This window comes from Panthera uncia, chromosome B1, assembly GCF_023721935.1.
Source record: "Panthera uncia isolate 11264 chromosome B1, Puncia_PCG_1.0, whole genome shotgun sequence".
In the NCBI taxonomy this organism is placed as follows: domain Eukaryota; kingdom Metazoa; phylum Chordata; class Mammalia; order Carnivora; family Felidae; genus Panthera; species Panthera uncia.
Genome location: NC_064811.1, coordinates 72,566,087 through 72,593,902, shown reverse-complemented (window position 1 = coordinate 72,593,902; position 27,816 = coordinate 72,566,087). Strand labels below are relative to the sequence as shown.

The 27,816-nt window shown below is 34.8% G+C and overlaps 1 protein-coding gene and 2 long non-coding RNA genes across 10 annotated transcripts in view; 2 read left to right on the top strand and 1 right to left on the bottom strand.

Moving 5' to 3' along the window:
• The window catches only part of LOC125923682 (uncharacterized), a 1,073,698-nt gene that overhangs the window by 927,311 nt on the left and 118,571 nt on the right, over window positions 1-27,816 (top strand). The window lies entirely within an intron of this gene.
• The window catches only part of LOC125923681 (uncharacterized), a 122,030-nt gene that overhangs the window by 10,563 nt on the left and 83,651 nt on the right, over window positions 1-27,816 (bottom strand). Inside the window, exons 1-3 of one of the 3 annotated variants that reach the window (XR_007458130.1) lie at window positions 21,135-21,484; window positions 9,746-9,938; window positions 6,297-6,372 (exon numbers count right to left, since the gene is read on the bottom strand). This is a non-coding gene — a long non-coding RNA (uncharacterized LOC125923681). Of the gene's footprint in view, window positions 1-6,296; window positions 6,373-9,745; window positions 9,939-21,134; window positions 21,485-27,816 lie in introns of those variants that run through there. The other 2 variants (XR_007458129.1, XR_007458131.1) reach the window with 2 other exon arrangements.
• Window positions 1-27,816, top strand: part of SNCA (synuclein alpha) — a 155,872-nt gene that overhangs the window by 93,394 nt on the left and 34,662 nt on the right. The window lies entirely within an intron of this gene.

Below are 27,816 nucleotides of genomic sequence, written 5' to 3'. Positions count from 1 at the left end.
CTTAGTGAATAATATTAAATTTAGTAGTGAAAATATATCAATGTTCTAATCCTGCATAATTCAGCTAATTTAGAGGTGATATCTAAACCCATTTTAAATTTCATGATATTTTTCGTCCAACCTTCACTTATTTACTGAATGAACTTATTGAATGCCTACAATGTATAAGGCATTGTATTTAGCCTAGCATTTACACTGTTATGTAGGTTAATCTTTGAAATATTAATGAAGATACTGACAAATAAAAGGTCTGAGGAAAGACAAAGGGTTAATTAATTTTAAAAAATGACATTTGAGCACTAGTTTTTTGGGTTTTTTTTTTTTTTTTTGGCATGGCATAAAGTTACCACCTTTACTAAAAAAAAAATTTTAACGTTTAATTATTGAGAATAGACACAGAACGTGCGCAGGGGAGGGGTAGAGAGAGGGGAAACACAGAATCTGAAGTAGGCTCCAGGCTCTGAGCTGTCAACACATAGCCCGACGCGGGGCTCAAACTCACAAACTCCAAGATCATGACCCAAGCCGAAGTCGGTTGCTTAACCAACTAAGCCACCCAGGCGCCCCAAGTTACCACCTTTATTAAGAGTAGATGTTTCAGATTTAGGATGTAATACTGAAAAATCAAGCTCACTGAATAGTTGCTACGCTGATGACCTTGTTACATGAACACAAAGTGATGTTGTGTACTGGCTACATGCTTCAGCTTCCATAATGGTTAATTCCTTCCATCCTCATTAGTGATTTTTCTGAGCTTTGGGATTTCCTATATTGTCTAGAGTATAAAAGCCTATTTATCTAAATGAAAAACAAAGACTAAGATATAACAAATGTGAATGAAATATAAATGGCTTTATCAATTTATTGTAGCAGAAAATGGATGTTTGAGAAATTAAAGCTGACGCTAGATTATATAAGTGCTTTTTAGCTAGAAAATATCCCATGTCAAGTTCTATGTACTTTGGGGTTGAGAAAGAAATAGAATTTATTTTTATGCACTGTCATCTGTTTTCTAGAAGAGCTCTCTGATGAAGGAGCACCATGTAAATATAGTAGATATGTAATTATAGGCTTTCTTGACCTAGTTCCTAAATAATAGATGTCATTTTAGGAACGAGTCTAATACTTTCCTTTTGTTCCAGACTATATTCAGACACATATCCACTCTGAATCCCAGAGTGGGACCATACTGTTCACATACCCTATTTAGTCCTCATGCATATAACTCCTACCAAGTGGACCGTAGGATAGTGACTGGCTGTGCCTACCCAGGTTCATGGTGTTTATTATTATGGTTTCATGGGGAAAGGCAACACTTACAGATAAAGTGGCATGAAGAAGAATAATCCACCAGACAACTGACCCATTGATTTACCATCTCTTCCCTTCAAATGGTTTTCTTCTGAAATTGCAGCTGGCACAGGTCAAAGTCAAGTTTAAAAAGCTGTGGTTCTCCACAAACCACTATCTTCCTTGGCATAAAAGAGCTTAAGATCTTAACCATTTCCTTCCTAATGGTAGTAGTTTGTATTTTCATGTTCTGTTAATAATATTAAATATAATTATACTAAAATATCAGCAAATATGTAAAATAGGGTTAAAAGGGTAAATTAAATGGGATATCTGTGTTAACTATAAATAATGAAAATGATGATAGTATGCATGTATAAAAATAACCTATTGTAGAGAAAGGGGCCACATTATAAATAAAAACACTTAGAAAACAACACTTTTGGGGTGGCTCAGTTGGTTAAGCATCCAACTCTTGATTTTGGCTCAGGTCATGATCTTGTGGTCCTGAGACTCATCCCTACGTGGGGTTCCACTCTATGTGTGGAGCCTGCTCAAGATTTCTCTCTCTCCCTTCGCCCTTCTCCCCAAGTCATGCATATTCTCTCTAAAATAAAAAACAAGCAAACAACAACAAATACACTTTTTAACAGAGTACAATTCAGTCGTAAGTCAGGAAACATATTAATAGATGTGTCTGTAATTCGGATTGTTTCCTCTGTGTGCATGTAAGCTTTGTCTTTTTTTTTCTCATAAATAAGAATGCCAAAGTAGATAGCATGCTTTTTTTCTATACATGTTTCTAAATGGATTCCTCAAAAGATGGATGATTGATTAGATTCTCTTACCCTGTGAGAATATATAAAAAGTCCCAGTTAAATCAGCTGGGGCCCTTATTTATTTCCTGGGGCCCTAAATAGAGGGAGCCATTCCCGATGTATGTTGTTCCAAAATTCACAAAACCAATGTGGAAGTTAGGCAAAGAAGCTGATGTAGCCCAGTGAAGCGTTTGCCTGCTTGTTTGTGATTATACAAGCACAAATAATGTGTAACATATGTTTAAAACTTCTGTAATAAGGGCTTTTTTTTTTCCACATACTGCATCATAAAAAAGACTAGATGTCAAACAAATTCAATGATGGAAAGGATATGAGTGAGAACATTAGACTAGGCAATTGAGCATCGCTGTTTTTCATGCTTTGCTCACTTAACGCTGAATCCACTTGAACTCTGATGGCTAGATTATATTCTTTGGGATAAATTTTTGTGCTCCCATATAGTGCACAGAATAGCATTGATCATCGGTTGTTTTCTTGTCTTTGAAGACCTCTCTTTCATAACCATCTTAGAATGTTTTAATCATCCTTAAAGTACAGCCAAAGACCACCATCCCTGGTAGGGTTCACATGGACAAAATGTAAAAGGGATTTTAAGTGAAGGTCATTTTAGTCCTCAGATAATGTTAATCACATTGAAAACAAATCTGTCACTGAACAGAACTCCAAATACTAGAGCCATTTGCCAAATGTGATCTGTTAAAATAGGAGTTCTGGCAGTTAAGATGCGTGTTCTGTCACACATGAGAGCATTTGGGTCTCTGAAGATTTATATGAATGCTTAGCTGTTATTGAAACATCTCTTCATAGATGACTTACTAAATGTCTGTTTTTGCATCAGATGATGGTTTACAAGTTAATCTCTTGCTCTCAGTTACACACACACATGCATACACCCATACCCTTTCTTCCCAAATAGCTTATAAAGTGGGAGAAAAAGACTTTGATTTCTGACTGTGTGATTTGATAATATTACACAGGCTCTCTGCTCATCATCTGCTGGTCACACAGGCAAAGTTTATGGTATCAATGATACTGAAAACAATGCACATATTAGGAAATTAGCAGTCTTCCGAAATAAGTTTTATTGTAGTTTTAAAATTACCCAATGTTTTTATCTTATGCTTTATAATATTTAATAATAGAACTGACAAATTCAATTTTTAACTGAACTGTTCAGAGTAACTATCCATAGCAACCCCCTAGCACCCAAATTTCAAATCTTCTTTTCCTGCTGTAAATAGTTTGCCTAGAATAGGTAACATGGTCAGCTCCAAAAAAATCCATATCAGGATTCATTGCATTCAAACAGAGATTGTTTTAAAGGTGATTTCATGCCAAAGCTGTCAGTGAGTCAAGCACACCTTAAAAAGTGACCTAGAACAGTGAATTCCAACCTCTCAAAACACATACCTATTGTTTTTAAAGATATCCTTGTTCTTTCCTGATACATTGCATTATGCACATATTCCTTATAGTCACAGAATGTTTATATTTCATTTCAGCATCTCTGAAATAAACATCTATATTTTAATCTTTCTCATTCCATCAAAAATGTCTCATGTAGAGATACTTCTGCAAGTTACATACTGTGCTTACAACACTAGGGGTGAAAAGAGGTAATAAACAAAACTCCCAGTGTAAATGTGTGGGAGGTGTTTGAAACTATAGACTGAAACGGTTCCAACAAGAAATACATTTGTCCAGTCCAGATTGCCTTAGCTTCCAGATAAAAGAATATTTTGGGGGGCATTGTATACCTGATTTTATTAAATGGCTGGTTCTCTTTTTATATACACAGAATTTATATTTCTGCCTATCTTTGTAACTGGTGCCTAAAAGCTATTATTGAATAAATGGCTAGCAATAAGGACCAATATCTATACAAACTCACCCTTTATTTGGGTGTAATTCACTATTTTCAGGTGCTAATCGCCTCTAAGAATGACAGCTGCAATTAGTTAAATAAACCGTATGTTTACTATTAGAGCATTAGGCTGTTTATAAGCCCAAATAACTAATAAAATTGCTATCTCCTATTATTACTGTTTACATTATCAGATGCTGAATTTTATGGCCTTTTCCAATTATTCCACTTAATTTTTTGCTGCTCATCCATTTGCTGAACATCAAAATAAAACCAGTCAAAGAGAGAAGGGTTTTTAAAAGCCTAGACAACTGTACTTAAAATGAAAATAAATGCCTTATTTGTAAACACTTATTTTTATATTGTATATTATCTAGGCCTTTTAAAATGTATTATTCTTATAAGTCTAGGATTCCTATAACATTTATTTAGACTGGATGATTTTTTTAAAATTGCTTTTAAATTGCTTTTGAAATTATTGAAGAATATAACTCTGCATTCCACATTTATGTCCAAACATTTAATTTTAGCAATTTCGCAGGCTCCCTAGAAAACCATCATTTACTCCTTTACAATGTAAGGAATATATGACAAAGGTCATCTTTCAACTTTCTCTAAACACTTCTTTTCTATCCCCTTTTGTTAGGAATTCTAAAAGACTAAATTTTGTCTTAAGTTTCACAAAGCAATTTAGGAGAATATTTAAGCTGGAATTCTTTTAAAGCTGTTATTTTTAGGACACATTAATATTGCATGTTTTGGGGTTATATATGTAATGAAGATCCCAAATTATTGGTTAAATAAGATTTCTCATTTGTTAAATATATTTACTAATTTAAAGTTATGAAAGATATCTAAGTGTTTATACTTTTCCCATGCTAATAATCATAAAGAGTCTTACCCAGTGGTCATATAGGCTATACTTTGTGGAAGTTTTTTTTATTTGTTCGTTTCTTGTTTGTTTGGGGTTTTTTGTATACAAAGAATTCACATATTTGCCTTCCTTAGTGGAGCTGATGAAACAAAAATATAACAACGAATATATTCTGAGTTATATTTGCATTTTATGATAATTATGTTTAGGACAAACCTTTAAAATCTTCCAATAATTTACTTTACATTTGTATATTTCTAAAAGATATACTTTTTACTGTCAAAATATGTGACTTTTTAGTTCTACTCAATGTTTTTAAATGTGGGTCTACAAACAGTGCATTTAAAAAAAAATTTATCAAACAATAGAGGACAGTTGCCTGAGCCCCAATTGGAGATGGAAATGGATGGCTGAACTTTATCACTTTAAACCCCCCACTGTTATACAACATGGCCACACAAGTGAGCACACGAACCCATCTGAGCCTCAGTGCTATAAATGTTTTAATAGTTTTCTTGAAATCTGCAAATGGAACAGTCTACAGATGATGCCTCCTCCTTTGAATGTCATTATTATGTCCTTTACAAGTTAATTAATAAAAAAAAAAACTTAGATGTTTCATTAGCATTTGATGAAACCTTATTATGCCTTGATATTTTGATTCTGTGGGTGAATAAAAATCCTTGGAGAAATGAAAATCTTGGAACATGTGCAAGAATATCCACGAGGTATCAAATACAGTTTTTAAAAGGTTTGCAAACATTTACTATTACTTTTAAAACGTGTTACATGTGATTTAATAGAAAGTATCATATAGTTTAACTTGTTTCGAGATTAAAAAGTAAATGTTTACTTCTTTGTTTAAAATGGTAATTCTAGTGATGAGAAAAGCAATTTGCCCATTATAGCTTAGTTAAAAATAATCTTTATCAGTTACAGAATGTAGAATTACTTCATTAACTAAGGTAATATTTCAAGTAGCTAACCCTAAAAAAAACAAAAAATTTCCATGCTCTGTTCCGTTTCCACATAAACTTATTTGTTTCATCTGTGGTGGGGGAGGGGTGGAATCTAGCCATGGCCATAAACTCTACTATCATCACTTTCCTCTCCAATGCATCCTACTAGATCCATAGGGAAGTAGGAGAGATAGAAGATGGTTCATGATAGTTCATCAATATCACAAGAGAGAAAAAGATACTGGTAGCACATGTTGTGCTGACAGCAGCATATGCATGCCAGTGAGAGCATACCAGTATTGTCAAATCAGTTGCAATTTTTCATGGTTGAGAATCAAATGAAATGCTTAAATGTATTGAGTCATTGGACTTAGTGACTAATTACAGCTAGATTTATGGCTGTGCTAAAATAAAGCTACTTAGAAAACAGACTAAATTCCCTGAGATACCCAGCCTGACTGATGACTCACCTTAAATTTGGAAAGCATCATTTATCCTCACTTCTTTGTTTGTCTGTTTGACGGCTTGCCAGTATCCATTAAGTAGCTGTGAGGAAAGGGAAAAGTGCTGTGTGGGTGCATGACAAGACACTGGGATTGATTTGTGGCTTTTGATAATTCCTGGATGCTTTTATCTGCTTTAGTATAGAAACAGATCTGCAACTGCTGATAATCGCTGGCTGTTACTATCCCAGGCGTCACTTATTTAACCCAAGTAACTTCAAATCTGACAGCCTGAGGATAGACATGATTCCCCTCCATTGCAGAATTCCATCTGCAGGGCCTGAGCCTCCCCTCTGGCTCCCCACTGATGTACTGGAATCTCCAAGGGTATCTCACCTGTGCTTGAGAACAAGTCTGCTCACTTTTATCTGCTTTGCTTTTCTTGCTGAAATCTGCTGCCCCCAAGTTACTAAGGGAGGAATCCTTCCACAGCCACCCTGGCCAGTGACCTTGCTTCCTGTGCCCTCAATCAAAACAGTGCCTTCAGCATTTGCTGTGGTTCTCTCTCTCTTCCTCCTTAAGCTCCCTAGAACCAAGCTGGCGAACAGACTAACAGACTACTATTTACACTTTTGCACCTCTATACCAGCACTTTTATCCTCCTGAGACTACCTCCCTTTTATCATTTTTTTTTTGAACAAAGCATCATAAAATAGATACTTTGAGCACATAATGAAAATAGGAGCCTATTAGGCATTTGGATTCAGACAATCCAGTTTATGGAAACTTCATACAGGAAGGTCACATTTAAATTGAGATGGAAAGAATGAGAAGGGGCTGACTATGTGATGAGAGAGAGAAAGAGCATATGAAATTTTGGGGTGGGGTGATGGAAAGGCGAGACAGAAGGCAGGACATGTGAAGGCCTTGAGAAGGGGAGAATCTGGTCGTTTTAATGGCATGAAAGGGGCCAGACTAGCTACAAGCTTTGAGAGAGAAAGGGACAGAGGCTATAGATAAAAACGACCACAGGTTGTATAAGTTATAGTAAAAAGGATTTATGTATAGACTGGTGGGAAGGCATTTAAAATTTCTACAAAGGGGATTAATATTGCCCAATTTATGTCATTTATGATATAAAACCAAAAATGTATGAAAAACAAGTTTTTTTAAAAAAAGGAACAACAAAACCGTGGTGATATTTTTGGATACAAAATGCTTATATACCCATTTTCACAATGTAAAAATCTTTTAATATAAATGTGAACATGTATGAGCTTAGGAATATGAAGGTTTATTGGGGAATATTGTTAAAGGTGGGATTTATTACATGAATAAAATTTATTAGGAGGAAACTTCTCAATATCTATTGAGTTACTGCATGCACATTTTTTGTCTTCTTAGAAAGCTGTGAGAAATTATTAAGTAATGTCCATAAAATGCTTTTCATTTCTTTGAAGAAAGCAACATTATAAATAGAAAAATTGCAACTGGTAAGTCCTGACAGTTTCCAAAGTCCTCATTCAGAAGCAAAGGGGAATTTGCTTATTGAAATTGCTCATATTCAGCTAAGTTCTCAAAAGCATTTGTTTTCATAAATTTCTTCAAAACATAAGGAATCTTGAGTTTAAGTTATTAAAAAAATCTGACTGTATTATATTTTGAAAAAAAAAAACTATACTTATAACCGTATCATATAAAATGCTTTATATCATAGTGAAAAGGACTACCATTCTCTTTGTGCCTTTATAAGCATATCTGTCTGTGGCATCACAACTATCCATTTATTGAAGGTTCTCAGATCTTGACCACATGCCATAATAGTAATGTTTTAGCTACTGTTGTTCATTTTACATAAGCCTCTTAAGAAATAGACCCAAATTGGCACAAAAACAGTAGATTATCAGTACAAAATTTCATTGTTGTGTACTTTTTTTTTCAAAAAAAAATGTATGTTTGGGGCATCTGGGTGGCTCAGTCAGTCAAGCATCTGACTTCAACTCAGGTCATGATCTCATGGTTTGTGGGTTCGAGCCCCACATCAGGTTCTATGCTGACAGCTCGGACCCTGGAGCCTACTTCAGATTCTGTGTCTCCCTCTCTCTCCCTCTCTTTATCTGCCCCTCCTCCACTCTCTCTCTCCATGTCTCTGTCTCAAAAATAAACATTTAATTTTTTTTTTAAATGTATGTTTTTCATACTTTCATCACAAATACAAATTTCTTTGGCTTTAAGCAATAAGGCCCAATGCTTTTCTCTTAGAATATCTCCCTCCTCCTTTGTAAGTTTTATGCTTATTCACAAAGGACTATTCCAATATCGGATGCTATTGTCTGTGGTTCTTCCTGGAGCAAGTGTTAATTAATCTCTGTGGGTGTGTATGTAGACTAGAGATGGGGGAGAGGGGAGGAGGGGCAGCTGTCAAGGGAGTTGACCTCATCTTTATAGGAGAGCAGACTGATGTTCTATATAAAAAGCTTTTGGAAAAGGAAATGGAGCAGCCACTTCCCAGGGGCTCCCCCAGTGGTCAGAATCCTTCATTGCTTTAGATACTCTGGCTTTTGTTCTTCTGAGACCACTTGATTGGATGGGTTGCCATTGTTCTTGTTCATAATTTGGCATATTTTTACCTGTGCTCTTCAGAAAAGATGCTTGGGATAGGATAGATGCATGCTTTCTCTGAAAACACCAAAGTACATAATACATTCCAAATGGAAAGGGAAATGAAAGAGAAAATATATTTAAAAAATAATTTATAGAAACACCCCGTGGGATGTATGTTTTTAAAAATCCATCTAATGTTCTTGCTGAGTTCCTACTAAGTGTATTATATTGAGGAGAACTTAGATATCTAGAAAATAGTTCATACCTTTTTATATATTTACTTTTCAGTGCAAAAGTTTCCAAAGAATTCTACTTATTGAATTCGGGTGACAAATTATACTTGGGGAGATTATAAATAAAACATTTTCTGAGGTTTTAGGTAATCTAAAATTATATAGAATATCAAAACTAAAAGAGGAAAAAATAATTCAACAATGCTTCGGGTGAATATAGAAAATAGTTTTTCTATACTGTATTATAGTTTTAACAGTAAAAAATGTCTTTCAGAAAAAAGTAGCATGAATACAAGTCAAAGATTTTATTCAACTAATTAATATAAGAGCCAGGAAGCCGGTAAGATTGGTTCAAAGGAGAAATTGAGGAATAAAGATTTACAGAAACAGTAAATTTAAATTTCCTCATGAGCATAAGTGCTATGAAATTTTTAAACAATAAAGACATCCCATAGGCTCCTAAACACCTCCAAAAAGGCATTCTAGTCTATGGTATGTATGTGTACTTACACATTTGTTTGTGTATTTGTATATTAACTAAAGTGATGCTTAGAGACTGTTATTAATTGATTTTATAGCAGATGGTGTGGTCGAGAAAGAAAGAAGGGAGAATGAAACATTATTATAATAATTACTTACCTTGTATTCAGTTTGTTTTCTTTTTCTAAATTCTTTAATAGAAGTCAGAAGGTAGCAGTTTCTGGGAAATGTGGCAAGACTTAAAAGCCATCTTCAGGAGAAACTAGAGATTTTTGAGTGGATGTTAAATGGGGAAAGTGTTTCTTCTTCAGTGTCTCTTGTACTTGCGTTTGATTCATAGAAAGGTCCTCACCTGTTAAATTTTAAAGGTACTGCTGAAAGGGATACAGACTATTAATGAATCCCACTAAAATTTTGATGGTTTAGAAGATACAAATATTTTCTCATTTGCCTGGAATTCCAGTCACTAATGTAAACACTGGTAGACAGATTAAACACAAGTAGCATGCTGGTATGCATGTATCCCTAAAGGTACACCCACACATATCCAGGTGTTCTTTGAAAGGCAATGTGGCCTGGTACTGGAGAGCATGGCTTCCAGAGCTCACATACTTGGTTCCATTTCCTATAAGTGGATTGAATTGGGGCAAATTAGTTATGTTTGTAGAGTGGACCTCATCTTAGTACCTACATCCTAAGATTATGGGAAATAGCCCGATGAATAACAAGTAGTAAATCGTCAAAAAAGCATTAGCTACCATTATTACCTGGCCTATAGTTTCATTCTATAATCAAGGTACTTTAACTTTAAGCATTATTTATACTCATTCATTTTTTGTAATTTTGAAAAACCACTTTTTTTTCCCATTGTTAAATACTTTATAATTAATGCATTCTTTTTTATCCAGAATGGACCATCTGTAATGGTTTTGGGAGACTTCTGCAAGGAAATTGGGGCTAAGGACTAGAGGCCACTTCACTGCCTTGGATGATATAGTCACTGGGATCAAGGTTTTTGTAGAAGTGTAATCTCTCAGAAAAGCTGATTACATTTTAATTTTCCCCAGAGAAAAAATCTTTTCTCAGAGAAAGAAAATTTAATAGCCAATGAATATAAATTTTGCAATAGCAGGTAAAAAACAGAGTCACTTTTAATCCTAACAAAATCATCCTAAGAGCTTATTTTTAAAATTCAGATTCTTATTGGTTAGCCCCCCAAAATTCTGATTTAGTAGTTAACCATCAAAGCTTAGAAATCTGCATTTATAATGAGTACCTCAGGTGATGGGCATGCATATTGGCTTTAATGTACCATAAGTGCTTATACATAAAAGGAAAATAAATTAAAAAATTTAAATTTGGCATAAATATTTAATATCAAAAATATATATTTGTACGTATTATACAACAAATCATATTATGGGGTATTAGTATCTATTTTTATTTGGATCTGAATCCTAATTTCTGCTATAAATCACTAAGGGATTGCTATTTTACACAATTTAATTCAGTTTATTTTTTAATAACTCTTGGTTTTCTGTTTTCTCCACTGGTGTCTTTATATATATTTATTCATTTTTAATTTTTTTCTTGGCATTATTTGCTAGGCAAAGAACTATAGAAGATAAAGATGAATATGATTTTATCCCTGCTCTTAGGAACTTAAAACCTCCTAGAGGACATCACCTACACCAATAATCTTATGACCGTTTATGCTGAACTAGATCCATGGGGAAAGCATTTAGCATGGCACATAGCAAAGGGAGATTAGCTCTGACAGAGGATATCATGGAAAATTTTATAGAAGAGGTATAGTTATTCAATGATTGCTTTTACTAGGTGCATTTATTATTCTAGAATCTAAGGATATGGTAATGATGAAGACTTTAGGTCACTCTTCTTAGATACCTTCTCTTCTGGTGGGCATGAGAACTGGCCTTAGAAATAGGTAACTAAGGAAATTGGTGAGGAAACCGAAGTTCTTATCACTCAGTTTGCTTGCTTTTATTTGCATTTTTATTTTAACACAGCACAATGTAATAAGATATCTTCCAAATATCCATGGGTCAACTTTGGTTGACATTCCTGTAACCAAGAGCCAGGTTCTCTGATCATTACATTAACCTGGGAAGGCCCCCCCCCCCCATCCCCAAAAGTAATGTACCACTCTCACGCTAATGAATTATCAGTTTGCTTCTTGTTTCAGTAAGTTTTCACATCTTACGGTGGTGATCTAGTCTAGGTATAACTTTAGCATCTTGATCACAACAAGCACCTGATTCATATTTTTTTACTAGCTCAGTTGAAATCTGATTAGATAAGTACATTATAGGCTATAAAATGTGTGCGAAATTCATAATGACCTCCTTTAAAAAATTGCAGAAATAAGATTAAAGCACATTCTGGAGAGCTTTTTGAGAATATCTGTATATCAGAAAATTTGGCTGAGAAGCAATCTTTTTCTTAATGTATTTTTTTCTCTTCTGAAAATGAAGAACTAAAAATACTTAAAGATGCAGAACAGCAACCTGTCTCCAGTGATCCTCTCTTAATTAATGTGGTGATCTATGTGGAGAAAAGGGACAATTGCAAGAGTCCCTTAATAATTATCTAGCCAAGGGCTTCAGATAATTACAGCAGGAAGATTTTCAAGACACAAAACACTATGCCAAATTTGACCTCTCATTTGATTCAGGCATTTGTTTTAAAAATCTTTTATTTCGGGGCGCCTGGGTGGCTCGGTCAGTTAAGCATCCGACTTTGGCTCAGGTCATGATCTCACGGTTCGTGGGTTTGAGCCCTGTGTCAGGCTCTGTGCTGACAGCTCAGAGCCCGTAGCCTGCTTCAGATTCTGTGTGTCTCTCTCTGCCCCTCCCCTGCTCACACGCAGTCTCTCTCTCTCTCAAAAATAAATAAAAACTTAAAAAAGTCTTTTCTTTCATGTTGATGCTTATGCTTCATAAAGTCAGCCTGATATCAGATGGATCAGGAAAGAAAGACAGTGCTCAGTTCACAGTTGGAGGATTTCAATATAGTGAACCAGTCTTTAAAAAAAACAATAGTGAGGATAAGAAGATGTAGTGGAAAGAAAATCAAGTAATGCTCCGGTAGGAATAGGGAAACGTGGAGTGGAATAATAAAACATATTCAAAATAAGAAGTATTAACTCTTGGCAAGGGAAAAAAATAGTACCAGGAAATGATATGTTCCATTTGTGTAGATGATCATTAATTAGTGTTCTTGCTGTGGGAAACATTTGGAAAAAATGCTGAACCATCACATTCATGAATATTAAACCACCCATTAGCAAAACTTCCCTTTTGCTTAATTTCACAATTGATAGTCCAAATAATATTCAGTTTCCCCCCCCCCATTGCAATTAAATAAAAAAAAAAAATTAAGCCTTTGGGTGAGTTTCTGGACTTTATAAATTCAGTTAGAAACTGCATAAAAATACTTTGTTTTTGTTAAAAGCCAGCTTGCCTTTGTGATCTTTCTAAATCTTTAAAAGGTCTTTTATCAGCCCTCTCTCTAACTTGAATAATGGCATGCTTTCTGAAAATGATAAACTCTCTGCTTGGTGTGCCTCAAGATACAGAGTATATAAACCATCCTTGGAGATCGAGCTCTCAATTCTGAATTGTCCTTTGGGAGACCAGGCAAGGACACTGCTTTGTATTAAGTGGCCCCAGTATTAAGTATAGCCAGAGGCAACACTACATTTTCTAAATACCTTATATTCTTTTAAAAATGACTGGCATGTCAATGAGATTTAAGTTGAAAAATGCATAGATGTTATATTTTCAGTTTCCCATCTTCCCCGCCCCCCCTCCCCGAGTTATTTCCCTATTTTAGCAGCCTTTTCTCTCAGGTGCCTTGCACTCCACAGTGGTGTGTGTTCACACTAACCAAGGCAGTTGTCTTACCTGCCAGAAATAGCTGTGACATTTAAAGAGAGGACCAGACGAGAGAGCAGTCTTTAACACCCAAGGCTGAATAGCTAATAGTGAAATTGGGACATCAGTTACAGAGATTTAGGGGTAATATGACTACAGGTCCATCTTTACATGTTTTATGGAAGTGATTTCTATCCTAAATATGATTAAAACTAACCCATGTTAATCTTGTTTATTGATTTATTAATTCATCAATACATATTGTGCTATACTGTGAAGATAATAAAACTGAAAGTCTAATAATTCACATCTAGACACTCACTGTATACATGTTGTATAACACCTACCTGTAACTGATGTGTGTATGTGGTTTGAAAGTCTTGTTTTATAGGTATGCAGATGAAATACAGATTATCTAATCTGTTAAATTATAATTTATACCTTGAAAGAAGCTTCACCTTTCTAAACTACTGATACCCTATTGTATCATGCTGCCCTTTTTCCTGAAGTAATGTTTGTATGTTTCTTTTGATGAAGTATGTATCTAGTTGATCATTTTGGTTTTCATACTTGCTTCAAGGAACTCTGTATTCCTTTGATGTGCCTAAATACCCTGTCCCAGGCGGAGAGGAGTTGATGGAACCACGTCTATCTATTTACACAGAGATTTTAAAAACTTTCTTATGAAGAGATAGTTATATTATACTCAATAACAATTATGCTATGATAATGATACAGAAGTTTAAAATGATTGGCTTGTCGGGGTGCCAACAAAAAGAAAAAAAAAAGAATGCCAGAACACTGGAAAAGTTAGGGCAAGAGAAGATTAAATAGTTCCCTAGACTTAAATTCCAGAGACATTAAAATTAGGAGAAGAGTATAAAATGAAGGTAAATTGGGGCACCTGGGTGGCTCAGTCGGATAAGCATCCTACTTCAGCTCAGGTCACGATCTCACGGTTCCTGAGTTAAAGCCCTGTGTCGGGCTCTGTGCTGACAGCTTAGAGCCTAGAGCCTGCTTCAGATTCTGTATCTCCCTTCTCACTCATGCTCTGTCTCTCTCTCTCTGTCTCTCAGAAACTGAATAATGTTAACTTTTTTTAAATGAAGGTAAATTAAGCAATAAAAGTTTGTATAGGAATGTGCAAAACAAATACAATAATTCAGAATAATTAAATGTAGATTTATATTGAATTGTTTTTAATCTTAAAAATCAAATTTCATTTCTTCTCATTTTAAAATGTATTATGGATTGGGGCGCCTGGGTGGCTCAGTCGGTTGAGCATCCGACTTTAGCTCAGGTCACGATCTCACGGTCTGTGAGTTCGAGCCCCGCGTCGGGCTCTGGGCTGACAGCTCAGAGCCTGGAGCCTGCTTCCGATTCTGTGTCTCCCTCTCTCTCTGCCCCTCCCCCATTCATGCTCTGTCTCTCTCTGTCTCAAAAATAAATAAATGTTAAAAAAAAAATTAAAATGTATTATGGATAGTCTCTTTTGCATATGTCAATTTTATGCCAAAGTAGCTTTTTTCTTGTTTGCAAATGCTTGGAATTATTAAAAAATGTTGTATGATTTAGGAATTTGGGTGAATAGAAAGTGGTTTGGTATATAAATATAGTGTGTGTACATATGTATGTCTATCTATATATCTATGCTTTAGACTTGGCTTTTAGTTAATGTAACAAATCGGGCCATTCAAATGATTTGTTTAGAAACTAGCTATGGGTCCAGAAAGTCACTCTGTGACAAGAAACTGGCAGTAGAATGCTGTGGTGGTTTTTCATCTATTAAATCCTATTATTGCTGTAAAACAGTTGACAATGAACTCAATCATGTGCGTAGTTCAAAAGTTAGACTAAATCCTTTGCCTACTAAAGAAAAATCAGGATATTGTGCTGGTTGGTTCAACGAAAAAATAACGATACCCAGATTCCACTTGGCACTCATTACTTCTCAGCAGCTGTTTCTTTCTTTCTAATTGATATTTTATTTTTCAGAATCCATTATAAAATTTTTCTATTTAAGACCACAACACCACCATAGCAATTAAAAACATATCTTTAGCATAAGATGAGGCTTTTGAAGTCAGTTTTACTGTTAAGCATCTTTGTGACTTTAGGCAAACATGCAATCTTTGATATTCATGTTTATCATCAATAAAATGAGATGATTAACCATGAGATCATCCAATAAATATAAGCTGCTTCCCCTGCCTTTGTCACCCTTAGATCCTTCATATTTATAACCTCATAACCTATCTTTTTGTAAAAATAGAGACCATATGTTTCAGGCTCCTTTGGGTTCTCCTGTTTCCATTAAGAAATATATGTCCAGACACATGTCCTGCCTCTTCCAGAGTAAACATCCCTGTGTTCTTGACTCCATCCTTTTCTCTCTCTTTTGAGATTTTTATGTTACCAACAAAATCCCTGTCTTGTGAAACTCTATCCCTATTGAAATCATTAAAATCTCTCCATTTCTTTTGTTGTCATTGTTTATTTTTGAGAGAGAGATAGAGTGCGAGTGGGTGAGGGGCAGACAGAGAGAGAGACACAGAATCTGAAGCAGACTCCAGGCTCTGAGCTGCCAGCACAGAGCCTGATGTGGGGCTCGAACTCACAGACCGTGAGATCATGACCTAAGCTGAAGTCGGATGCTTAACCAACTGAGCCACTCAGATGCCCCTCTCTGTTTCTTTAAAATAAAAACAAAGCAACGAAACAAAAAACAAAACCCAAAAGACTAGTAGTCATTGCAAATCCCATTACCCTAAAAATTAATTGTCCCAACAACTTTCTCTACTCATAACTTCTCAGTTTTGTCTCCAAACCTGGCCTCCCACTGTCCTATTTATTCTTTTGTTCCCTGAAATCTGACTTCTTCAACTTTTCTGGATTATTCAACAAACCTAAATATTTAATAAACATATATGCATCCCATTGCATAAAATACTTAGTACTAAAAGTGTACCTGTGTTCTTCTTTTATTTTCTTTTTTCAGTTTTTGAAACCGCCAGTGATAGTACCAATCTGTCAGTAAAACTATTTTCATTTAGCTTCTAAAATATTGTTTCCTGTCTGCCTTTGCTTTTACCTCTTTTTCCTGCCTTGCCTTCCAGCTAAGAAGTTTCTTCATGTGATACTGTAATGTTTTCTTTCGCTTATCTCTTTTTCTCTTAGTTTTGTGAGCTCTGATGACTTCTATGGAGTATTCAAAATATACCTATATTTCCAAAGCCTCAACTCTAATCTCATATTTTCAACATATATTTATGGAGGCACCTCAGCATCAATATAATAAAAAATGACTGGCGTTAAAATTTACTTTGTCCTCTTTTTCTCTGTTACAACTACTAATGGTCCCCATCTTCCTAGTCAAACTCAAAACTTGTTTTTATCCCTTTTCCTTGCGTCATCTGTGCATTCAGGTAATGTGGGAGCTTAAGAGCCTCACATTTTTGTACATTTTGAAAGCGAGGCACTAGCTGCCTTCTGTTGGAGACTGTATTTCAAGGATTTTTGTAAAGTGAACAGCCTTGGAAGATAAAGATAGTTTCTTTGTCTAAAGCAAAGGGTGAGTGTGTTTATAGCCTTGGTTAGAGATAATGTCCCATTCTGGAGCAAAGGAAAGACATGTTCACTGCCTACTATAAAAGATTCAGGTTCCTAGACCCTGGATTCCTCCTCTGTAAATGCAATTCACTGACTGGAGGTGTCACCTGAACTTCCCTGTAGGAATTAGGACTTAGAGAATCAACTCAAGAAAATGATGATACTTTGGCTACTACTGTTGTTATAGGTAAAAAAGACATTTACCTCTGACCCAGAACTCTTGTGTTTTTGGCCAGTATCTGTAAAACTGGGAGACTACCTTGTTAGCTTGCAAGTAGGATAAAATCTCAGACTTCTCACAGTTCTTAAATATCAGTGGCTAAATTCTTTCCATTCAACTTCTACAACATCTCACCAAGGCAATCCCTTTGCTCCATTTCCATTCCCATTCCTCTAGTCACCAGACCACCTCTTTCCAGATTATTGCTGTGGCTAATCCACTTCATAATCCTTCCATTTAATAATAATTTCTATTAGTTGAGTAGGTTGATATTGGCAATAAGATTGCCTGTTTGATAATAATATAACATAAAATATATGGAAGCTCTATCTCTGAATTAGATTATAGAGAAACAACATTTTCTGTTTCATGATTTATAATTTGGAGGAATTTATTGATAAATAATATAAAAGTTATCATTGGTCAATTCATTGTACAAAATAGGGTTAATTCTACATTTGTCTTCTCAAATTGTATAGCCCCTTAAACACAAATACATTGCACATTTTTGGAAACAAGTCACAGTGTTACCAAGTTATTGTGACACCTCGTCTTAAATACTAATGTTGCAATACTGGTTTTTGCCATTTTTTTAATAATTTCTTTTTTAATTTATATCCAAGTTAGTTAGCATATAGTGCAACAATGGTTTCAGGAGGAGATTCCTTAATGCCCCTTACCCATTTAGCCTGTCCCCCTCCCCTACAACCTCTGTTTTCTATATTTGAGTCACTTATGTTTTTGTCTCCTTCCCTGCTCTTATATTATTTTTGCTTCCCTTCCCTTATGCTTATCTGTTTTGTATCTTAAATTCCTCATGTGAGTAAAATCATATGATATTTGTCTTTCTCTGACTAATTTAGCTTAGCATAGGTATTTGCCATTTTTAAGACCTCTGTACTCTATATTTTTTTCCCATGTATGTCTCTCTGTCAAGGTTATAATTACCTGATATAGCTATCTACACTTTCATAGACACATTACTAACCCTTCTGTGAGATTGACCCAAGATTCTACAAAAATAAGTCATAATACAGGTTTTGCTTTTCTTCAATTATGAGAAGTTAGTTATTGCAAGGATAAGAGGTGCTTCTTTACCAGCATTATAAACATCAAGAAAAACACATTCTTCTTTAAGTACTGGTGCTGTGAATATTTCTTATCCTTGGTCTTGTTTAAATATAACATTACTTGTAAATCTTTAGTTAAAAGCAATTAGGACAGTGTCCTTGTAGCATTTGCACTGATATATAAAAGGCAAATGCTATAGAGCTATCTCACTTGGATGTACTCAGAATATAACAACCTCAATCTACTACAAGTTTTCAGCTGCATTTCTAGGCAGCTGAGAGAAAGGAGACAAAAAGGATGACTTGTGAACCAGTTTGAGAAAGGCAAAACTCTGAGGTCCAACGGAGAGTCGCATGTAGCCAGTCAATGAAAAAGGCAAAAGCTTCAATTCTTAAAACAGTTGTTTGTTTCAATCATTCCCCCCACACAAAATCTTTATAAAAATTAGCAACAAGATGAAAATATAACAGGTAATATGTATTGAGACAATATAGGATGTACATTTATTGGGATACTGAGATCACAAAAATAAAATGTTTAGGGGCAGCTGGGTGGCTCAGTTGGTTAAGTGTCCAGCTTCAGCTCAAGTTGTGTTCTCATGGTTCGTGGGTTCAAGCCCCGCATCTGGCTATGCACTGACAGTGTGGGGCCTGCTTGAAATTCTCTTTCTCTTCTCTCCCTGCCCCACCGCCACTTGTGCTCTCTCTCTCTCTCTCAGAATAAACTTTAATATATATATATATATATATATATAATATATATTAATATATAAAATCAGAAATTTAATATATATTATATATATATATTTATATATATAATATATATATTTAAAAATAAAATGCTTAAGACACTCCAGAACCAAGTAGATGCCTAGTAAATATTTGTATTGTTCTGACTGCACTGGTCATTATAGGCTATTTTATGTATATCATTTCATTTATTACAACAGTCTGGGACAGGTTTTATTATTATCATTTTCCATTTGAGAAATCTCATAATCTCACAATTACCATCTACTGCTAGGTCAGTTGGCTACCAAATCCCATGCTCTTAAAAGCATATTTTTTCCTTGTCTTCCCAACAACAAATAATATATACAATTGTTGGAGGGAGGGGACTATGACACAAAGTATTTAGAATGATTGTGTAACCACATTTTTAGTTCCTCAAGAGTAACAAAATTAGGAATCATCCTTAATGTATAGTTTCCAACACACACACACGCACGTGAACCCACCCCACCTACTCTTTGTAACTGTAGAGACAGTTGCAGCATCTTAAATACAGAATATTCTGTGTTTTTTTTCTCCCTTTTATACAGAAATTTAGGAGTCTCCACTTAATAAAAGCCAAAAAGAGATATAAATAAATCAAATTAAAGAAATGAGAATGGTTGAAAATTAAATCCAGAACTCCAGAAATAATGGATGCTTTAAAAGTGATTAAAGAACACAAATAAACATTTAGTGCCTAAAGAAAGGAAAAAAAAAAAAAGACATTAAACAGAGCAAAGGGTATTCACTTGTGATGAGGAAATAATCTTTGATTCCCCTTCAAATTCTCTGTGGGATAAGGCAGAGTAAATAAATAAACATCATGACTAAGTGTAATATCTGCCCCATGGACTTAACGGGCCATTATGGTTTATTATGATAACCAAAATAAATTTGGTGTAGGGGCTTGGGAGAGATTGCCATTTCCAAAGTAAAGCTAAGGAAGACAAGGCTATGACCCAGGCAGAAGCTTTACTGGTTGATCAAAAGGATTGAAGAAGGAAGCTCAAGTGATGATATTGCAAAGCATTCTAAAAAACTGTGGTTTCTGTGCCACATATTTGGGGGCAAAATGAACAGTATTTCTGACAATTTTATCATCTTTATTCTGTTAAAAGACACTAAGGAAAAGGTTTAAACCAGAAAAATTCTATGCATTGAATTAATAATAAGCTATTTTTCTTTATAAAAATTAATTAGCTTAGTGTTTGCAGATTTAATAGCTATATGGTAAAAAATACATTCTATCTGGTTTTGTCCTTGTAAATACATTTCTCATAGACAAAGAGATAGGCAATTCTTTTAGTTCCTTAATTTTTTTTTTATTCTGATAAAAATAGGGACAAATTTCTAAGTAGTAATAGACTTCAGATACTTAATCATAAAATATTTTGTATAGGGGCGCCTGGGTGGCGCAGTCGGTTAAGCGTCCGACTTCAGCCAGGTCACGATCTCGCGGTCCGTGAGTTCGAGCCCCGCGTCAGGCTCTGGGCTGATGGCTCGGAGCCTGGAGCCTGTTTCCGATTCTGTGTCTCCCTCTCTCTCTGCCCCTCCCCCGTTCATGCTCTGTCTCTCTCTGTCCCAAAAATAAATAAAAAACGTTTAAAAAAAAAAATATTTTGTATAGTGTTTTAAACTCTTCATTTTTCGAAACTTGATTTTATCTTGTGTAAGCTCAGATTAATGTTTCGATAAGAAGTTTGTTGTTGTTTTTCAAGAATATTGACAAATAATATTGCATAATAGCTAAGTGCCTTTGGAGCCAGACTGCCTATTTCTGTTAATTCATTGATAAAATAGAGATAATAGTAGTAACTTTCTCATAGAATTGTTTTCTAAGATCAAATAATGCTTGTGAAACTCTTGAGACGGTACCAAATATAGAGTAAGCTATAAATGAACCTTAGTTGTAAAATGGAAAATTAAGCATTTTAATATTTTACTTGAATGACCTTCTAAGGATACACCCAGGCCATTACCTTTCTTGATAATCTTTTAAGTAGATTTCCTTTTATCTCCGATGTGTTGAAACATGGATAGAGGTTTTCAGAGGAGACTTTTTCTAAGTAACCAAAAGAAAGTAATGACCGTAATAGTGTGACAAAGCTTAACAATGAAATAATTTACAGGATAGGGTAATTGCAACACCCACAGAAAGTGACAACTGTGGGGCCTTGTTCCCAGAGTTCTTTTGTCAGTCATAGATGCTACTGTGACATATACATGGTTTATGTATACATACACTATAGAATTCCAGATACTATGGAATATAAAGATATTCCAACTTGAAGGCTGAGATCCACTTGAAGAGTTTTTCTTCCATTTCTTCAAAGCCTTTCACATGTGACTGGCCTCTGTTCCCAGTAGCAAGGAGACTCTTGGAACCTCAGATATCACATGCATCTGATTACATGTAGTGTGCTGTGCTCTGGCTTTCTTAGGGCCTTTCCTAGTCTTACTTTCTTAGATGAAGAAGACACATCTTTATATTGCTCTTTAAGATTCTCCTCCTAGATTTAACATCCACTAGTCTTGAAGCTACTGTATTCACTCTGTGCTTCAGAGCCCTATTGGTCCCATCCAGTCTTTGGTGTATGAGCAGTTCATTTTGCCTGACATATTTTCTCCCAGTAAGATATTAAGACCAGTTTCCCCCCAAGTTTTGAAAACAAATACCTGGATCTTGGATCACTGAGATTTTGATGGCAGGTTTTTTCTTTCTGGGAGCCTTTTAGCATTCCCAACATCCCTAAAATATAGAAGAAGACTCCTGATCTCTAACTCCTCATTGATTCTGTACCCAGTTGCTAGTTTTAAGACTTGCCTCCATATATCAGTGCATTTGAAAGGTAAAATGACTGGCTGCTTCTGAGCTTAACACAAGAGTAGATCTTTCTTAGGTTGACCTTTTATTTTGATGTCTCATTCAATCACTATCCAAGGGGGTGTTTTTAAAATTTAAAATAATAAATTTTTAAAAAATGTGTGTGTGTGTAGTAGCATTTTTCATTAATTGAAGAAGAGGATTAATTTTTATATGTGAAAACAAAAAATAGTTTATTCCTAGACTTCCCAATGTACATTAGTGTTTGGAACTAGGTCTATAACCAAGTAACAGGAAAAAAAAAGCTGGCGGTGTTGCTCTCCTGTGAAGTCTTATTAGGTGAGTCAGCTAATTACATGGCACGGTCATAAATATGGCAGTGACTGAGCTGCTTGCTATGCTTACCAAGAAGAATAAAGTTTTAAGATAGAATATTACCACTTGGCTATACAATGGAAATTTCTTCTAAAATATGATTTCACACTAATTCTTGATTTATAGAACAGTTATTTTGTAATTTATGATTCAATGTATTTAAAAATGGGTTGAGAGGTAATACTGATAAATGGCATCCAAAAAAATTCCCAAATAGGTTAATGTATTAATTTTGCACTCTCCTTCATTTTAAGCCTTTAAAAAGTCAAACTAATTTTAATTGCATCTGTTACCTTTATCTTTCTCTCTCTGAGGGGATTGCCAAGACTCAAAAATAAAAGGGCAGAAGAAAATAAATAGTATGCTAATAAATTATCCAAAGTAGGGTATAAGTGGCTTCTAAATACATATTTCTATTGAAGACTGGTTTCTCTAAAAGTATCATTTAATTAAAATAGATTTGAATTTTAAAAGTTTATTTACTTTGGGAGTGAAAGAGAGTGCACAAGCAGGGGTGGGTCAGTGAGAGAGGGAGGGAGAGAATCCCAAGCAGGCTCGATGCTGTCAGCGCAGAGCCCAACACGGGGCTTGAACTCACAAAGTATGAGATCATGACCTGAGCTGAAATCAAGAGTTGGTTGCTTAATTGACTGAGCCATCCAGGTGCCCCTAGATTTGCATTTTTAATCTGAAAAGATTCCCCTGTAGGTATGAACTATGTGTAGTGTATAATGTGTTTACTGTACACTTATGGTGTTCATCAATTTGACTGTACCCAAGTGATACAGATGGTTGATGACATAGTAATTTGTAAATTTGCTGAGACAATCTGAGTAGGTGTATAACGCATGAAGAGTGTAGGTTGCTTTGCCACTAAGAAAGCCTAGCAGATGACCAGGAACTATATCTTCCCTCAGTCTTGTTGCTAGGTTTTGTTTACCGTGGCATATGCAATTTATGATGAAAATCATGTGCTGTAGTTGCACTTTTTAGTTAAGAGAATTACGATGGTCTCAGGAGCTAGCCTCAGAGATAATCAGTGGTCTAATATAATACATGTGGTATGTGTGTGTTTTCCCACATCCTAAAGCATGCTTATACAAGTGAGTAGTAAATGGTGACAGAAAAATTGTGGGCTAAAACATCTAAAGGACAACAGGAGATCATATTATCAAAACTAAAATGTTCTATCTTGTTGGAAAATTAGGCCAACAGAATCTAAAATACTGCTATATTGAAAAAGCAGTGCAAAAAATTCAAAATATTGTACTTACAGATTTGTCTCTATGGCTGTACCAGGCCTATTACCTTTTAATTCCTGCTGATGCCTTGCCCTCCCACTAACTCATTCTCTTTTACATCTATCTCACTACATAATTGAACAGATTAGTCCAATAGGCCTCAACCCCAAGGTCTCTAATGGCAAATAGCCATTAATGCTTATCCTGCCTTATTTTATGCATTCCTAAAGGTATAGCATTGAATGGACCAATTCTGCTGATCATTTTAATTCTGCCCTAGATCTAAACCATAACTATACCCTACCCTTAAAAAATAGAATTTTAATTTAACCATACATATTTGGAAAAGGGGGTAGGAGTTCATTAAGTGTCTCTTTAGCAATATTTTTTATTCTTTGGGTGTTGATTACACCAGAATATGTCAATTTTCATGGTTTCTCATGTCATAGCACTTGATTACTAGAATGCATTTAAACACTCTTTATAGTCTGGGAACAAATATGATCATTACATCATTTTTTAATTTTCTATTCATAACATTAAGACTTAAAATACTGTGGTGTTTCTGAAGTACAAATATTGTTTTGGTTTTAAAGATTAAATAACATTGTCCAAAGTTTTTTTTTATTAGTATTATTCAACTTCTTTTCTTTATAAAATTCCTTATTTGTTTAAAAAAAAAAGAATCTGATTTTGAATCAGATGCTCTTTGCTCTCCATTTCAAATGACATTATTAGAACACTAAGAACTGACAAAAATTTGAAAATATTGAATATATTTTAGCCTTATTTTTAAAAACGATTCTTATACCTGCCTACTTCATTTTATTAGTTTTGAATAAAATAAATGTCGCTTAGCCCTGTCTGCACACATTTCATTTACTTCCTTTTTAAAAACCAAGAGTATATGATATGCACATTATTTTAACAGTCTATGTCACTTTCCTTGGAACAGGAGTTCTGAGCTTGATTTTAAATCCAGCTATATCAAATACTGGATTCTTTAAGATGGGTGCTATGTTGAACCTTTTTTCTCTCTTAAGTTGGAGTTCTTTATTTAGTTTCTTTATCATTAGGGTTACTCTCTTTTGTTTGAGCTGTTGAGTTATTTGGGGTTGATTAACATTGTTTTACAATGCAGCAAAATAACAGTTCTACCCAAAATATCTTTCAATGTAAACACAGTGAGGAAAATGTTTAAGGCCTAGATGACTGGCAGTGGATGAAGCCATTATTAAAAACATGATCAGGTGTTGCTTCTTAGAGTCTTTAGAACACCCTATCCATTTGCCAACAATCTTCATAGGTTTCCAGCTGAAAGATTTTTTAAAAAGTGGTTTTTTGATATATTCACACTGACAGCAAGTACATTGCTCTACTCTAAACCAAATGATGCTGCAGAGTTTACAAACAGTTGATGATGTGGAGTAATAATTTCCAAGGAACATATAAAACATTTGCAGGGCCCTAGAAACCTACATTGTTAACAACAACCCCAGATGATGGTAGGTTTTGCTTGAGAGGATTGTTTGCAGAAGCAATTTTCATCTCCATTGTGCATTAGAATAAATATACAAAAAACTAAAAGTCCTACAATTGAACAAAAATAATTTTGTTATGCCAAGTATATTAACTTACATTTGTTAAAAGAATAACTGAGGCATATTAACAATTTTAAGGGTTTATTTGAGCAAAAAATTAATTTGAATCGGGAATCTTCCAATCTAGCAGGTAGAAAGGAGCTCGAACTGTACAAAATGAAAGACTAGTAGGCAGAAGGGAGTGGGAACAAGGAAATTATATGTAAGTAAAAAAAAGCAGGTTGGTTATGGGAAGGTTACTTTCCTTTAGGAGATGGCGGGGCATTTATCAGGCAATGAACCTAACTAGTGTTCATCAGGAGATTCCCGAATGACTCCTTTAAGATTCCCATTTCTGGGAGAGCTGAAACTTTAATGACATTAAGTCTTGGTTTGGTGATATCAGGCTTAGCTTAAATGACTCCATTCTGGGCCTATCTCAGTTTTGTTGTTGTTGTTGTTGTTATTAACCATTTCCCCCTTTTGATCAGATTCTCAACCTAATTAAGAGATTTGATACTTTAAGGCATTAGCACTACTTCCAGTTACCACTCTGGAGCTCTCATGGTTTTTGCTGAATCTCTGCATAGTACTCACAGCTCACAACGTCAAGTTCACATTTTTTAAGTTGGTCATTTTCTTTGTTCCTGTTATGATGTTCTATTCTTAGGGAGGTCATTTGCTTGGTGGTTAGCAGCTGTGAACATGCATTTAAATCTTTTGAGAAACTACAGTGCACCGGGGAGACTACTATGATTATTATGGGCAGGATCATTCTTGATGTGTGGAGTGCACTTTACAGCCGTGGTCCCCAGGACCCAAACCAATCAGACTCAAGTCAAAGAAAGACCCCTTTGAAGGGGTCACGTTCTTAAGCCAATTGGATTGTTCAGTAATCTTATGTAGCTGAGTCTCAGCTTCCTCAGAAATGTTAATCTAGGTGCAGCAAGTGCTGTTGGCCACAGGAGTGGTTCCTGAAAATAGCCTCATTTATACTTATTCCTAGCCAGGGGAGTAGGGATCTGCCAAAACTAGTAAATCTTGAATCAAGTATGCCTTCTGGTAATTCCTGTTTGAGCCTGTGGCTCAGGACTGGAAGCATGACAGCCATGGAGGCTGGTAAAATGTAAGGGTCTATAGACAACTTAAGTGGTTTTATTTTCTTTACCCTTGCCTTGTCTCACTCTCATTGTATAGAGCCTGGTTGCAAAGTTCTCCAGATTGGGATTGTTAACTAGAGATAGGGAAATGGGCCTCTAGTGTTAGGGAGTCTGACATGACAGAGACAGGAGGTGTGAGATATGCACCTGAATTTTTATAGCTTGGAATTTGGCTGCAATGTCAGTGGTCAAGAGTCCTTGGTAGGGTTCTTTCCATGAATCTCATTTTTGCAAAAGCATTAGAGTAACACAATGATGGTCTATAAGTAACAAAAGACTTTAAAATGCCCATAGATAAAGATCTGATGACAGTTCATTATAATGGAATTGATGAGGAATCTTGATTATTTCTGTGACATACATTTTAAGATAATAGCTGGAATTATGACTGATAACATTACACCAGAATATATCATATTTTTATGAATTTTGTACAAATTTGAGAACACATATTTATAACATGCATCTATTTATCTCTATATAGATGTATATATAGATATATATGTATATAAATATATATGTGTGTATAAATATATATTCATATGTCCACAAATATAATCTAAGAAGGTTTATCATCACTTAGTTAATAATGCTTAACACATAATTTAACATACCAAATAAACCTAATTGTTTTATCATCTCTCTTTTACAAGGTGAGAGACAACCTCATTGAGATTTTCCAGGGTTCCTCTAGGAATTCTCAAAATTAGTTTGAAGTTAGAATTTGATTTTAAGAAAATGTCAAAAGGTTTGATTAATTAGGATTACAAACCATTATAAAATAAGACTTAATTATCTATTTAACAAAAGTGACAAAAGATGTTAAAGGCAAATACACAGGCTACATAGTGATGGACAAAAACTTAGCTCTCTTAATAGAAGATTGGGTCTTAAGTAATCAAAAACCTGATCAAGTCAATGTGAAGCACAATAAGTCACTTTGGTAAGACACAAGATCTTTGCTGACCAAGCAGATGACTTAAAAAGTAAAGAGAAACCTATGTTTAAAATGTCTTATTATGAGCAGACCAATAAACTAAGGGAATTTTTTCCTTTTAACAGACAAAACCAACTTCCAGTTTTGTACCAGTATACTTTTGATATTAAATCTATTTTTTTTTAATTAAATCCATTCTGATCTTAGCCACCACGACCACACATAAAATTCCTTCTCCAATATTCATTTTCCACAAACCTTCTACAACTTTCATGTAGCCATTCAGATGTTTTCCTCTTTCTCATTCTGAAACAATTATTTTACATTCCTTAGCAACTTTTCATATATAGTGGTTTCCTTTGATCTTTATTATTTCTAAGTAGTTTTAACAACATACATTGATTAGAATTCTTAACTCTTAGAATTCTTCATTCCTAGTGAAAACTAAGAAGTCAGCAACTGTGGGTTGTTACACCAGCATTCTGTGGGATTGGTGAATTTATAAACCATTTAACACTATCTAGAAGCATATTCTTCTTGTAGT